Here is a 17166-nt window from a genome sequence, read left to right as displayed (position 1 = left end):
TTTGTACCCTGTAACCAACATCTCCCCATTCCCCACACACAACTCTCAGCCCTGAGTAACCACAATTCTTCTCTCTGCTTCTATGTATTTAATTTGTTTAGATTTCACATAATTAAGATCACGTGGTATTTTTCTTTCTGGGCCTGGCTTATTTCACTTAGCACAATGTCCTCCAGGTTCATCCATGTTGTTGCAAATGACAGGATTTCCTTCTTTTTGTGGCTGAATCATATTTGATTGTGTGTATTTATCACATTTTCTTTATCCAATCATCCACTGGAGTATGCTTAGGTTGGTTCCATATTCTACCTACAGTGAATAACACTGCAATGAACATAGGAGTGCAGGTATCTCTTTTAAATCCTGATTTCATCAAAACCACAATGAGAGACCATCTCACACCAGTCAGAATGGCGATTATTTAAAAAGTTAAGAAACAAGAGATGCTGGCGAGGCTGTGGAGAAATAGGAATGCTTTTACACTGTTCGTAGGAATGTAAATTAGTTCAACCATTGTGGAAGACAGTGTGATGATTCCTCAAAGACCTAGAACCAGAAACACCGTTTGACCCAGCAATCCCATTACTGGGTATTTACCCAAAGGAATATAAATCATTCTATTATAAAGATACTATGCACATGTATGTTCATTGCAACCATATTCACAATAGCAAAGACATGGAATCAACCCAAATGCCCATCAACGATAGACTGGATAAAGAAAATGTGGTACATATATGCCATGGAATACTGTGCAGCCGTAAAACAAAATGAGATCATGTCCTTTGCAGGGACATGGATGGAGCTGGAAGTCATTATCCTCAGCAAACTAACACAGGGACAGAAAACCAAACACTGCATGTTTTCGCTTATAAGTGGGAGCTGAACAATGAGAATACATGTTCAGGGAGGGGAACAACACACATTGGAGCCTGTTGGGGAGTGGGTTCTGGGGAAGGACAGCATTAGGAAAAATAGCTTATGGATACTGGGCTTAAAACATAGGTGATGGGTTGATAGGTGCAGCAAACCACCATGGCACACATTTACCTATGTAACAAACCTGCACATCCTGCACACGTATCCCCGGAACTTAAAATAAATAAAATAACATAACATAAATAAAATGCATTCAATTAAATTAAATTACACTTTGTCCTAGAAAAAATAAATACTTTAAATAAATGATTTTCTATTTCATATGGAAAAAAAATCCTGATTTCATTTTCTTTGGAGTAAACAAGTTTAATCTTGGCCTTTGAGGAGGGCTGATTTTGCAGAGGAAATGGGAGAAGATGATTCAGAGATAACAGAAGTCAGATTGGCTGGCAGCAATAAGGTTCTGAAAAAGCAACTCTGAGACCCAGGATGCCACTCGGGGGCTGAGGGGATGGGGAACTGGGTCTAGAATTCAAGGAATCTAGGCGTGGTTTTAGGGTCCTGGTCCCAGCAAGAAACTGGATTGCCAGCTGTGAAACCCAGCCTCCTCTCCACAGGCAGGTGGGCAGGGCCTGCTGAATGGAACCTTCTGGTGCCGCATGGGCTCCAGAACCAGGTGGTGGTATTAGCCTTTCAGGCTGAGAGGAGCTGAAGAAGAAAAGTCTGCCCCCTTGCGGTCCCTGCCTGTTCCTACTTCATTCCTTTTGGGACCTTTGGCTGTCTTGCCAGTCAACTGTCTTGCTCCCACCTGGGAATCTGGGATCTCACTTAGCCTGAGCTTGCCCTCTCCTGTCCTGGCCATGGCACATTATATAGCCGTAGGAAGGCTGCTGCCATCCAGCCCTGCCTCCAGTGCCCAGCCACCATCTTACAAAAACTATGCGATCCGTACAGCATGGCGACCTGCTGACAAAATACCAACTTCAGATGCACTATCTTCTTTTAGTCATTTTTGAACATGTTTGACATCATCAATAGAGACTTTAAAGATGGTTTTCATGAGGCATGTCCAAGTGAGTGCAGCAACAAGCCATCCAGTGTCTGGCACTTTGGAAAGTCTTTGACCATTGATTGGGTAGAAGGCAGTCTTTCGTGATCCACATCCAAGCTCAATCCTGACAAACAGACTTTCAAGTCCTTAGAACGCTGACTCCAAATTGTAACATCACACTAGCTCTGCCTGCTCCTGGGCTTCATGTCCTTTAGAGAATCCAGATCTCTTCTCTCTAGTCAGCTCAGATAGGAAAGCATTAAAGGCCAAGAATTTTCCAGGCCACATCCATATCCTGAGGTTCTGCACTCACACACACACACAAAGGGAATACTAAAATGGGGTTAAAATTGAGGTTAAAATACTTGCATCATACAGGTTAAAAAAATTTTTTTTTTGATGGAGTCTTGCTGTGTTGCCCAGGCTGGAGTGCAGTGGCACAATCTTGGCTCACTGCAACCTCTGCCTCCCGGGTTCAAGCGATTCTCCTGCCTCAGCCTCCCTAGTAGCTGGGATTACAGGCGCCCACCACCACACCCGGCTAATTTTTGTATTTTTAGTAGAGACGGGGTTTCACCATGCTAGTCAGGCTGGTCTTGAACTCCTGACCTCAGGTGATCTGCCTGCCTCAGCCTCCCAAAGTGCTGGGATTACAGGTGTCAGCCACCGCACCCGGCCAGAAGTTAATTTTTTTTTTTTTTTTTTTTTTTGAGACAGGATATCACTCTGTTGCCCAGGCTGGAGTACAATGGCACGATCTCAGCTCACTGCAACCTCCACCTCTCAGGTTCAAGCGATTCTCCTGCCTCACCCTCCCAAGTAGCTGGGACTACAGGTGCCACCATGCCTGGCTAATTTTTGTATTTTTAGTAGAGATGGGGTTTCATCATATTGGTCAGGCTGGTCTTGAAATCCTGACCTTGTGATTCACCCGCCTCGACCTCCCAAAGTGCTGGGATTACAAGCATGAGCCACTGCACCTGGCCATAAGTTAATATTTTTAATGCAAAAAGGTATGACCCAATATAATTGTGTCACTCACCACATGGAAGATTAGTTTAAAACATGAATTTGCAGGTGTATGATCTGGTTTTTAATTGTGTAATAGATATTATTATCTTTCAATCATTTAGACTAATAATTTCATTTGGATATGAACCCAAGGGCTCCAGTTGAAGACCATTTGTGAAGGCCTTAGTTGGAGTGACCCCCGATCCCCATCAAGGCTGGATTCTGCATCAGATGAGCTTATCTCTTCAAAAGCAAACTCCACCTCAACTTTTCAAATTACCCCTGTGAGGTTGAAGATGCTTAGACATAATCCAGTCCCAATGACTGACACCAGCAGAAGCACCTACAGGGAATGACAACACAAGATGTATTCGGTTCGATTCCTGTATGCATCCCTGTCCCTCTCTCACATTGGCCATGACTAGATTTCTAACTTAATATTTCCAGAATAATGTTGGTCTTAGTGGGGATAGAACAATGATGAGGAGGAGAAAAGGAAAAGTCCAGGTAACAAAGGTCATTCTGGCCCCTAAGTGGCGAGCAGGAAGGAAGTTCTCCCATCTTCTTCTGATCCTTCCAGACTGCCTGCTGAAGGCGTCCTGTAGGAAAATGTCACTTAAGAAGTTGAAGCACAAGCAATGCCGACGTTTGCCAGACTTCCTACCCAGCTTCCAACTGCAAGCAATTGACCATTCGCGTGAATAACGACAGGGCTTCCTAGGCTTCCCAGGCCTCCCAGCATGGCCTCCTATGTCGATGAGATTCCTCTGCTCGTAAGTCTCTAGGGAAGCAGGGCCTCTTCCTCCTACCAAGATGAAAAAGTCTTGCTATTCATTACCCTCCCAGCAGCTAGCACATGGCCACATGCCTTAAATGTGGTCAATAAGCAGCACCCACCCAAGCAGTTTTAATCTTGAGGGAGTAACATCCAGGCTGAGGTTCAATTAAAGTTACTCACAGTGACTTCAGAGATCCAGGCAGTGCTGTGGAGAAGGGCCACTGCTGGCAATGCCAGAGGGCAAGCTCACAGAGGCTGTCCCTGCAGTGGGACTGTGGCTTTGTGTCCTTGCACCCCACAGAGTCCCCTTCTTCAGCCTTCCTCTCAAGTGCATGATTCCCTGATAACCTTCACATAAATCTTCCTTCTCTTTAAATTAAACACAGTACACTTCTGTTGTTTGCAACCAAGAATGCAGACACAGACACAAATAAAATACAAATTATGTTGGAATCAGCTGATTTCCTGCCCCTTTTCTGTTGACATCAAGAGGGGCCACATGTCACATGTCTTGCTTTAGTGCAAGAAATGGGAGTAGAAACGAGCATGTGTCACTTCTGGGCAGAAGTTCTGAGAACCAGCCTACAGTTTGCTCTGTCTCGCTTCCTTCTGCCACAGATCACTGTTTCACATAGACCAGGGATCAGCCAATTTGCTCTGTAAAGGGTCAGAAAGTAAAGATTATCCTCACTGTGGGCCATGCTGCCTCTATCACAACGACTTAATCCTGTTGTGGAGGTGTGAAAATGGTACATAAACAAATAACTATGTCTACCTTTCAATAAAACTTGATTTACAAAAACAATAGCAGGCCAGATTCGGCCACAGCTCACAATTTCCCAACCTTGAAATTGAGAAAGCTTTGTCTACCTCAGTCCTGGAATAACAAGATAAGGAGCAGAAACTCAGCAGCTTCCAACACGCATATAGCAGGAGTGAAAAAATCCAACTTTGTGTTTGAAAGTCACTAAGCTTTGGGGGGTCTTTTGTTACCACAATGTAACTCAGCCTATGCTGACTAATACATGAGTATGAAAAGATAATCTCCATGAAAGTAAACAAAAGTTGATTTTGTATGATTTGATGAGGTTAGATCTATAAGAGGTGGGAAAAACTTCTTTACCTCTCAAGGTCAAAAAGCAAAAACAAATTCCTTTTCTTTCTGTGATACCGTTTCAGATCAACCACTGGTACCTGTAACACTATGACCCTTATCATCACCGAGCAGTACTTTCATTCTGTCTCATGAACACTGGAACAGAAGCCCAGAGGACTGGACTCTAGTTCTCATCTCACCTCGAAATAGTTGTTTAACTCTGAACTGCTCACCTCCCACCCCCAGTCTCAATTTCCCCATGTACAAAACAAAAATCTGTGCCAGCCCAGAGGCATTGTCTTCAACCTCTCTTACTTAGGGCTTTTCTAAGAGCACTGTTTACTGATGACTGACAGCAGCAAGAGGTTCAAAAAACGACAATGAGTAATCAAAAGCCTCTTTTGAAATGGATCCCACCCGCTGGGACGTGGATGTTGAGCAAAGATACGGCTCTTCGGAAAGTGGGGAACATTTTCCAGGCCCACAGGAAGCAGTGTGGTAGAGCCAGTGGAACAAAGCCGGGGGGATGAAACTGAGTTTTGTGCCCATGTTTCTCCGTATCCCTGCTGAAAATTTAACACTCAGCAATTTTGTCACTCTTGGCCTTGGGAAGAAATTCTTTCATGCTCCTTGGTTGTTCCCAATGAATGTTCTCATCTCAGATCAAGGCTAAATGCAAAAAAGGAGGACCACTCACTTCTTTCTTTACTTTGATGCCCACAAGGGGTTGAGGAGCTTCTCAGAGCCAACAGTGCAGGTGCCAGACCCAGCCCAGCGTCTGGTGCCCATGGGATCAGCGCATATGAGATCCCAGTTTAATCCCCAGGCCAGAGGCTTAATCCCTGAACTCTGAATCAGTCCTTGGCAGAGAGAAGGCTCTCAGCCGACTTGTAAATTTCCACCCTCCAAGCCACCTCAGGTCACTCAATAGCTCAACAACCTCCCACGTTCCTCATTCCTCGGGGAGGCGCTCCACAGCCCCACCTGCACCTCCAGCTTGAGACAGCCATGGAAGGGCGGAAGAGAGGAAGCGTCAAAACCCTCATCTGCTCCAAAACTCTGTCCTAGTCACCTGACACAAAGTCTAGGATTGTCACCATGCTGTCATTCTTTTGTCTGTGGCAGAGGTCGGCAAACTGTAGGCCCAAACGACAGACCAAACCAAGTTCATCATCCATTTTTGCAAGTCAAGTTTTATTGGAACGCAGCCACGCCCACTCATCAATGTGTTGTCCATGACTGTTTCATGTTATAGCGGCAGAGGTGAGTGGTTGCAACAGAGACTGTGGCCCACAGAGCTTAAAACGTTAACTAACTGGCCCCTGACTGAAAAAACTGGACCAACCTCTAGTCTGCACTATTCTGTACCACAGGCAGTCTTAGGTTACATCTACCCATTGGCCGCTCTGAAAATATTGTCAGGCTACTCTTCAGGCTAACTAACAGGGAGTAAGACCCTAAAGATTATGGGACAAGCTGAATGAGTGTGTGCATGTGCCTGCACATGGCAGATTACGTGCATGAATTAGGGATGGAGCCAGTGACGAGAAAGCCGAAAAAACCTGAAGATGTAACAGGTTTGAGCAAAGCATTTTAAGGGAGGATGTGGAAAGGCAGTAGGCAGATAGTAGGGGAATACTGAGCCCCGGGGAGAAAAATAAAACAAAAACCTCTCTGATCACTGATATTATTATTTGAGTAGGCAAAGTGTTTTCACACACATATTCTCTTATTTAACTTCCCCTCGGAAACCACAAGACGTATATGAAAATGTACACTTTCTATTAGAGGAACCCACGCTCTGAAGTGGCTCACCCAATGGGACGAGGGCCCATTTCTTCTATTTCTTTTTTCTTTTCTTTTTCTTTTTTTTTTTCTTTTTTTTTTTTTTTTTTTGTGAGACAGAGTCTTGCTCTGTCACCCAGGCTGGAGTGGAGAGGCACAATCTCGGCTCACTCTAACCTCCACCTCCCGATTTCAAGCGATTCTCCTGCCTCAGCTGCATGAGTAGCTGGGACTACAGGCATGTGCCACCACGCCTGGCCAATTTTAGTATTTTTTGTAGAGACAAGATTTCATCATGTTGGCCAGGCTGGTCTCGAACTCCTGACTTCAGGTGATCCACCCACCTCGGCCTCCCAAAGTGCTAGAATTATAGGTGTAAGCCACCACGCTCGGCCCCATTTCTTCCACTGCTGAGTCCAGTGCTCTTTTTCCCGGGACACTGAGACTTAGTTCAAGATTTGCCTGGGGCTAAACACGCACCAGAGGTGGACGTGCCCTATGACAAAGGAACACATAGCCTATTAGTGACTAATTGGGAACCCAGCTGCCAGCCGCCACAGTGCCAACATGGGGCAAGGGGAGGGCAGGCTGGAACCAGGCGTCTGCTCATCCCTAGCACTCCTGCCACACTTGGCACCACACCAAGCCCCGACAGGCTCAAACGCAGTGCCCTGGGGCCTTGACTTCATTTATTTCTTACTTTGTATCAACAGTCAAGATTTCAAATTATAATAATAATAACCAAAATCATTGAGTTCCTCTGATGGCAGGACATCTGATGTACACTGGGCATTTTACATGAGATATCTGAAATAATTCTAACCACCCTGTGGGGCTGTTACTGCATCCTCTTTCTGTAAGAACACTGAGGCTCAGAGAGGTTAAGTGGTTTGCCTAAGGTCACCCTGGGGACCTGCTGAGGATGCAGGTCAGATCTGAGTAGTGCTCTTCACAGCAGCACCACCACACCCCCGGTCAACTGAGACATGAACATCAGTGTCCACAGGGGCCACGGAGGGAGGGAAAGTTGTTAGCAGAAAAAAGAGAGAGCACAACCCCCACATCACTGCATAGACAGGGCTGCGGCCCGGCCACAGTAACCTGGAAAACCCTGCAGCTGTGGGATAATGATGAGGAAGTTAGGCTTTCCTGCCTGAACTCCAAACTTTTCCTTGCCTCCTTTTCTCTCTTTACAAAATCTGTCTTTGATTACTAATCAACAGCATTTTCATTAACATAACTCTCTAGTACACGTGAGCCATGCTATAGTTAAACAGAATTTATGTTCAGTAGATTTATAAAAGTCAAAGAATAATGGAAGAGAGATTTGAGTGTGAAACCTAAACAATAGGAGAGAAAGTTTTAAAACAAAACATATGACATTCTTTCTGCACTTTTCTCCTGATTCCCAAGTCTTAAACCAACATTATATACATGAAAAAAATCATGATTGATTCCGGAAAATATGTTTTAGGGTTCATTATTCTCCATTGAATCTCTTATAGGTACGTTTAAAAATTTAGAATAAAAACCTAAATCTTTTGAATTTTCCATATAGCTTTTATTTTTTACCTCCAGCCCTAATCAATTAGAACACATTATGTTTCCCCTACAGAATAAGATCTCTCTCATTCTTAAGCAGATTTGAAAGAAATTGCAAAACAGTCTCAACACTGCCTATACATCTGGCAAGGCGATCGGGGTCAACGCAGACCACAGAAGCCCAGGCCGGCGCTGGATGTGAGCTGCAAGGACCAGCATGAGGACAAGAAGGGGAGGAATTTCGCGTGCTTTTCTGTGCACTCGCCCAGAGTGAACGCCCATCTCCTCCACTCTACTCTGAGCCCGAAGGGAGATCTCAGACACACACAAGAGAATTCCACACTAGGAAAGTTTCTGTGTATTTCTTACCAGTATTTTTCTAAGCGTATGGTATGATGTACGCCCTGGTTAGTGACTGTCTTCCCACGCGTGTGTGCGTGTGTGTGCCCACGCGCGCATCCTGACCACAGACTCTCCCCTGCTTTCGCTACATGGACCTGCTGTGCCCCATTATCTCTGGCCTTTGTGGCTTAGAAGGTCAGAGACACTGTTCCCTGGATAAGATCCAGAAAAGGAAGGAAGCGGAAACAAAAATGTTTTTGCAGTGAAGTGACCTGATTACACACAAAGTGACTGTTTCTAAGCCATCCTATAACTACCCTCATTCAGCACTGGAACCAAGCCACAAAGCAGCAGACGCCTCCCCCCAGCGCCGTGACTGGCTCGGTGAAAACTGCAACTGCAAATGACAAAGCTGGTCTTTATTCCTGAGCGATTGTGAGTGCTGGTGGGGATGAAGAGTTTGGAGGGATGGGGATAGCTTTGCAGTGGCCAACGGGCTTCCCCTCAGGTGAGTGCAGTTAAGGACAACTGTGGGTTCTGCACCAAGCCATCAGGGTTTAAATCTTGGTTTCACCAGCTGCAAGCTGCATGACGTTACATATGATTCATTGAAGCCTGTAGGTCTCAGTATTCTTTTTTTTTTTTTTTTTTTTTGAGAAGGAGTCTCGCTCTGTCGCCCAGGTTGGAGTGCAGTGGCCGGATCTCAGCTCACTGCAAGCTCCGCCTCCCAGGTTTACGCCATTCTCCTGCCTCAGCCTCCCGAGTAGCTGGGACTATAGGTGCCCGCCACCTCGCCCGGCTAGTTTTTTGTATTTTTTTAGGAGAGACGGGGTTTCACCATGTTAGCCAGGATGGTCTCGATCTCCTGACCTCGTGATCCGCCCGTCTCGGTCTCCCAAAGTGCTGGGATTACAGGCTTGAGCCACCGCGCCCGGCCATGTCTCAGTATTCTTATCTGTAAAATGGGTGACTATGAATTGGATGTAATGAAATAAGTAAAGCACCAGAAGGTAACAGTAGCTGTTGTTATTGTATGGGGTCCTTACTAAGACCCGCAATGCCCTTACCTCTCCCTCCCTCCAGAACCTACCATTTTGCTCACAGGGGTCATCCTGGTCACCGATCTATTTCTCAAACATTCTATTTCTCACCAGGTCTCCAGCCTCCTTATCCCTCTCCCCTGGAGCGTATCCGTGGTCTCCTCAGAGGCCCTGTTAGCTCACCAGCACCACCCCCACCCCCAAAATGCTCAGCATTACATTATCCTGAGAGTTTCCCACAGAACACTGGGCATTGTCTGAAATTGTTCACTTCAAAAAAAAAAAAATACTCATTTATGCTCAGCATCTCCCACTTAGAGGGAACAACTTATCCCAGTTTGCCTGGGGCTCTCCCAGTTTGGGCAGGAAGCTCCTCAGTCCAGAGCAATCCAGGACAGTGGCTCACCCCAGAGCCCAGGAGAAGGCCGGGGCAGAGGCCACCTTCTTCACTCTGTGTCTTCAGCATTAGAGAAGGCCCGACTCACAGCAGGAGCCCCAAACACAGGGAATGGAGGAACAAAGGCATTAATATTTTTCTAAGAATTGTAGTTAAATCAGTCTATCCAATCATGACTCACACCTCCTCTCATTTCTAATCTACAAATCAGAGAGAATAAAAGTGGAAGTTACCAGAGTTGTAGATTTTTTTAGCTAGACAGAGCTTTGCTGGAAGGATGAGCCCAGACCATGCCTCTTACCCTACCAAGGTGGGAGAAATTAAGGACCACGAGCCTGATGGTCATTGCTAAGGTCATCAGCTGGTATGTAGCAGAAACAAGATCTCTCAGGGTACAACTTACTGAGAAGTATTGTATGAACTGTAAAGCAATACTTTGACATTAAGATATTTACATTATTCTTTACTTGTATATTTATGATCATTTTATCTCAGCAGGAATCCAGAACAAACTAGGCTTCATCTAAAGAACTATGATTTATCTAGAACTCTTGAATTGTTTTAAACTGAAGCATTACCCCCATCCAAGTTCCTAATCAATTCAAATTGCTTAAATCTATTACATACTTTCAATTCCTTTTTTATAAATTCAGCTTAACCACTTCCTAAGACATTGCCACTTTTTGTCACATGTGGTTCTTTGAAACCAAAGAAAAAGTAGCAACTAAGGATAAAATCGTCAATGGACAAAAATCACGGATACCCACAGTCGGCAAGGTCTCAATGCAAATTTGTTGACTGCTTAAAAGGACCAGAAAGACTAGACAAAAGCATGCACTCCCAATATGAGTTTTAAGGTTTTGTTATCTGATATTGTATATGGTCAGCCAGATCGACAGTGGTCCTTGTTCACATGGAGTATCTCGAATGACAGATGGAAATAAATTCATCCCCATTCATGCTAAGATCTAAATTCTATACATGCAGATAAAAGAAAGATATCTCGGAAGAAATTTTAACCTGATGTGAAATATAACACTTATTAACCATCATTCTAATCATCTCTAGTAGATATTTAGACAGCAATCAGCGATTTGCAATAGGAGTTCAGAAATGATCTTGTTTGAACTCAAATGCAACTCAATTGGAGCAAAATGATGAGAACTTATGAACGCAAAGAAGGAAACAACAGACCCTGTAATTAGTCAACTGGTTGATTAATTACAGAAGTTTTCATCACTAGGAAATACCTAAGTCATCGGAGATTATTTTCATTTCTAATCAACCTTCAAGTGACACTGAAGTTCCTAACACATTATTTATTTATTTATTTTTAATTGAGACAGAGTCTCGCTTTGTCACCAGGGCCAGAGTGCAACATCCAATGACGCTCCTTGAAGGTGGAGGGTGGGAGAAGGGAGAGGAGCAGGAAAGATAACTATCGGGTACTAGGCTTAATTCTTGGGTGGTGAAATAATCTGTACATCAGACCCTCACTATAAGAGTTTACCTGTGGAACAAACCTTCATATGTACCCCAAAACCTAAAATACAAGTTAAAAACCAACAAACAAAAAAGAAATGGTACAACCATTGTGGAAAACAGTAGGGTGGTTTCTCAAACGATTAAAACTCGAGTTGCCATATGATATGGAAATGTTACTTCTGGGTATATCCCCAAAGGAATTGAAAGCAGGGTCCCAAAGAGATAGCTTACACCCACGTTCATGACAGCATTATTCACAATAGCCAAAACATGGAAGCAACCCGAGCGTGCACTGCCAGATGAATAGATAAGCAGAATGCAGTGTAGACACACCACAATGGAATACTGTATTAATCAGTCTTAAAAAGGAAGGAAATTCTGACTCAGGTTATAGCAAAGATGAACCTAAATGAAAAGAACCAGTCACAGAAAGCAAATCCTGTATGCTTCCATTTATACCTGGTACCTAGAAGAGTTAAAATCAGAGAGGCAGAAAGGAGAATGGTGGTTGCTAGGGGCTTGAAGCAGGGACAAATCGGGAGTTATGATTTCATGAGTGTGGAGTTTCCGTTTTACACAATGAAAAGCGTCCTGAAGATGGATGGAGGTAAAGGATGCACAACTTGATGGATGTGTTTAATACCACTGGATTCTACACTTATAAATGGTTAGGAGGGTCCATTTTATGTTGCATGTATTCTTCCACAATAAAAAAATAACAAAGAAAAAGCAGAGCGGCAGAGTTGACTAATTACGGAAGTTTTCATAGCTGGGAAGTACCTAAGTCATCAGAAATGATTTTCATTTCTAATCAACCTTCAAGTGACACTGAAGTTCCTAATACTTTATTTATTTATTTGTTTGTTTGTTTATTTTTTAATTGCGATGGAGTCTCGCTCTGTCACCCAGGCTGGAGTGCAACATCCACTGCCCGGGTTCAAGCAATTCTCTTGCCTCAGCATCGCGAGTAGCTGGGACCACAGGCATGCGCCACCATGCCCGGCTACTTTTTTTGTATTTTTAGTAGAGATGGGGTTTTGCCATGTTGGCCAGGCTGGTCTCAAAATCCTGACCTCAGGTGATCCGCCCCCCTTGGCCTCCCAAAGTGCTGGGATTATAGGCATGAGCCACCGCTCCTGGCCTGAAGTTCCTAATACTTTAAATTACTCTTCCTCTACTGATGATCTGTAAATAATATATTTTAAAAGAACAAAATGTAGAAATTCACTATGTGAAAATAAAATTAAGGAAATAAGCTGACTTCCCCAAGTTTACCCAGCTACGACGGTGGGGAGTGGAATCTGAAGTCAAGCGTGTGTGTAGTACACATACATGCCTTTTATTTTCCAATTTTCTATTATCAGCACTGCTTTGGGAAGAAGATAGAGGAAAGAGAAGAAAAGACCCTCAGACCGATGTATACTTCTTTCACAAAACGCACACCCAATGCAAATTACACAGTATAGTTAGCTGAGGGGCATAATTTGTCACACAAATAAACAAACACTATTTGGTTCCGTCTGTGGCTACTGCAGTTATAATGAAAATCTAAAAACAACTGTAATGCTGCTAACCATAAAATTATAAGGCAAGAAAGTGGATTTAGATAACTGTAAGAGCCTTAATTGTATGTTTGTAAACTCAGACAAAGCTTTTACTCAAATTTAGCTCCAGCTCAAATAGCACACCCGAAGCACACTTTCTATTTTGCCCTTCTCCTGCTGTATGGATCAAAGACCCCGGGCATTAGAAAACTCTATCTTTACAAAAGCGTGTGTGTTGGGCGTGGAGAGGAGGAAGGACAAATAAGCAGCTTAATGTGGCAAAGGTAGCTGGAGAGATGGGATCCATGAAAGAAAGTGCCCCGGGACACCTTAACTGCATTTGTTCAATTACACCTGATCAAAGAATTCCATTAGAACTCCAGTGTCAGAACTACAAGGAGCCAGAGATCCAATGTCCTCATGTCAAAGACATTCAGAGATGGCAAATAACTTCTTGGGCTCACACAGAAATGTGTATGGCTCAAGTTCCCAGAGGCCCGTGCTGAGCTTCCTCACACTTCACCTCAGCCAATGCTTGGTGACCGTGGCAGCATCTGTTCCCGGCCCACCCAGTAGCAAGTTGTAGGGAGCCAGCCCTGCCTGTTTAGGGCTCCAGTCTCTTTCCCTCCTCCAACAGGCTGGGTGCAGAGAGGACAGCCAGTCCCCTCCATTCCTCCTCCCAGCCCCTAATGCTAGTCTGGCACCAGCCCAGAAACTGGGGGCAGCAGCAAACATCCTGACAAACGTCCTACCCTGGAGTTGCTGAGGACCACAGGCAGGAGACAAACAAGAACATAGCAGAGTGGGATGCACTGTCCAGACACTAGAGCAGGAGGGAGGCAGAAGAATGGGTGGAGTGGTGATTTTGGTAAGGGAAGAGCACTAAGCGCCTTGGATGTGACATTTGAGCAAAGACTCAAATGATGCAATGGGAGAGAGTCGATGACTGGGGTAAGAACATTCCAGAGAGAGGAAATGGCAGGATAGAAAGGCGAGCAAATTCCTGAATGATGGTTGAACAGCTCTGTGAATGAATATGCTAAAACCATCTAATTGCATACTTTCAGTGAGTAAATTGTAGAGTATAGGAATTACATCTCAATAAAGTTGTTACCAAAAAAACTGAAAGTAAATTTTAAACAACAGATAAAGGCACTCATGGTTTTTCAGGTGCATATTTTTACAAACCCTGTCTACACTCTTTTTGGACAACACAAGGGAAAATTACACAAGGAGTGACCTAGGTTCTTCTCACTACCCCTTCCCTCTTCCTTGTATTATCCTGCACCCCAGAGTCTTCCTAAGAGTCTGAGGTTAACCTGTGGGTAGATTCCCGGGCTGCTGCTGGCATCATGCATGTTGGTCTCTACTGCCCCATAACTTGATTAGCAGCTTGACAGAGGCCTGTTATGCCTTAATCAGTAGTCACTATCCTTGGCCAAAGGGCCTGAATCTGAAGAAGAGGAAAACACACTTAAAAGTTGGAACTGTAGGTTGGGCACAGTGGCTCACGCCTGTAATCCCAGCACTTTGGGAGGCCAAGGCAGGCAGGCAGATCACCTGAGGTCAGAAGTTCAAGACCAACCTGGCCAACATAAGGAAATCCTGTCTCTACTAAAAATACAAAAATGAGCCAGGCATGGTGGCAGGCACCTGTAGTCCCAGCTACTTGGGAGGCTGAGGCAGGAGAATCGCTTGAACCTGTGAGGTGGAAGTTGCAGTGAGCCAAGATCGTGCCACTGCATTTCAGCCTGGGTGACAGAGCACAATTCCATCTCAAAAAAAAAAAAAAAAAAAAGCTGAAACTGTAAAATCACCTTCTGTGGGTTGTTTAATTGCAACTCCTAGAAACCCACATGCCACAATTAAGAGAGTGTGGTCTAAAGACTGGGATTTTTAAGTGCCCCAGCAGGCCAATAGGACAGAAATGTTTAATTCAGGGCAACTTTCCTGTTACCCTGAACCAAACCGAGATAACTGAGGGCTTTCTCTTTTCAGGCATTCATTTACCAGAAGAACAGGGAATGAGCAAAAGAAATTCTGAAAGAATTTTTCTTTTGATATTTACCCACACTTCCTGTGCTCTGAGTCAGACCACAGAAATTGACAAATATGTGCAGAACATCTTAGAGGAAAAATGAAGACAGATGTCAAAACTATGTAGAAATACAGCCGGCCATCTTCTTAAAGACTCACTTTAACACGAATAACATTTAACTCCATCGTCAACAAGACCGAACTTCCTAGAAAATCATTCAGCATGGATTTCTCTGAGCCATGTTGACTGAAGACAGGTAACCTAGCAGATGGATGTGTTGACTCCAACGAAACAAGGCAAATGTTCTCAGGTTTTGGGTATTGATGTGATAACCATAGAGTGAGTTTCTCTGCTCTTGGTGTGAAGCAGTTTCAAATTGTTGAACCCCAGGGTTGCTGAAAGAGAAAAGCAAGTTATTTCAATGCAAGAAGAAACAAATGGCAGTCTCGAGCAGGCACAGCTCAACTCCCATAAACGACGAAGGTAGCCAAGGTTAGTGAGCCCCATGGGGAGTGCTGAGGGGTGAGCTGATCACAAAAAAATGCAGGCCCCAGCTTGAAATGTCTATAAAACTAATTGAAACAAAAAAAGTACAGGTTTTTCTGAACACACCAGGAAGAGTCTCAATCAGACAACCGTTGTCCATTGGAGACTCTCACAAGCTGTGGTGGTCTCTGGACAGCTGCTGCGGAAGGGTGGTCCCTTATTTCTGTGCTTACGAGTTAAATGAGGGAGGGCAGGGAATAATATGTTGAGATTCAGAAGGAGATTTTAGCAAGAGAAAAATATACTGGCAATGCTCATTTAAGGAAATTTGCTACACACATTTATCTTGTTTTGGTGCTGCTGTTGTTGTTTTGGTTGTTAAAATCAGTTTCTCACACGAGAACTGAAAAAATAATGACTAATTGCAACTTGTGTTACAATATATTGTTCCCCCAGGTCAGTGCATGTTGAGCAAAGGTATGTGGCCAAGTTTTCTTTGGGCTAGAAGAATCCAAGCCCTCCACATAACCAAGAGAGAAGCCACTGTGTGACCCAACTGAATGTAGGAGCAACAAAGTTACGAGGCTTCACCATCGACTATTTCTCTCTGTCTTTGCAGAAGAAGGAAGCCAGAACCAAGTTAGAATCAACTTGTCTACCTTGTACAATATAAAGACAATGGTAATTAAGAAAGTTATTAAAGAGGAGATATCCAAAGTGCCGGGGGGAAAAAAAGCACCTAATAGATTTTTTGAGCATCTCTATTCCTACCTTATATTTGCTATGAATTTCCATCACTCCTCTTCAGAGTGATATCTAAATGCTTCCATTACAAGAACTATATTTGTTTCTTGTAAAATACCTTTTACCTCTGGATTCTTCAGAATTATGGCATGCAATGTGCTCATAAACACTATCTGATCTCTTCCAAACACAGCTGATTTCTTCTGTAAAACATGCATGACCAAAACTTATTTTGCTGGGAAGTCATTCTGCTAACACAAACTCTCTTCTCAGACATTGCACCTTGAATTTGAGGACAACTTTAGGAGCTAATATGGTTTGGATGTGTGTCGCCTCCAAACCCCATGTTGACATGTGGCCTGCAATGACAGAAGTTGGCCTGTAGGTGGTGGTTGGGTCATGGGAGTAGATCCCTCATGAATGCCTTGGTATTGTCCTTGTGGTAAGGAGTGAGTCCTCACTCTACTAGTTCACAGGAGAGCTGGTTGTTTAAAAGAGTCTGACACCTCTCCTCTCTCTCTCTCTTGCTTCCTCTCCCTCTCTCTCTCTCTCTCTCTCACCATGTAATGTGCCTGCTGCCCCTTTGCCTTCTTCTATAAGAGAAATCTTCCTAAGGCCTCACCAGAAGCTGAATAGATGCTGGTGCCAGATTTGTACAACCTGAAGAACTGTGAGCCAAATCAACCTCTTTTTTTTTTTTTTTTTTTTTTTTTAAATTTATTTATTATTATTATACTGTAAGTTGTAGGGTACATGTGCATAACGTGCAGGTTTGTTACATATGTATACTTGTGCCTTGTTGGTGTGCTGCACCCATCAACTCGTCATTTACATCAGGTATAACTCCCAATGCAATCCCTCCCCCCTCCCCCCTCCCCATGATAGGCCCCGGTGTGTGATGTTCCCCTTCCCAAGTCCAAGTGATCTCATTGTTCAGTTCCCACCTAT

Source organism: Papio anubis, chromosome 13 (assembly GCF_008728515.1).
Source record: "Papio anubis isolate 15944 chromosome 13, Panubis1.0, whole genome shotgun sequence".
Classification (NCBI taxonomy): Eukaryota; Metazoa; Chordata; class Mammalia; order Primates; family Cercopithecidae; genus Papio; species Papio anubis.
The sequence above is the reverse complement of the archived record's forward strand: the minus strand, read 5'-3'. Positions refer to the sequence as shown.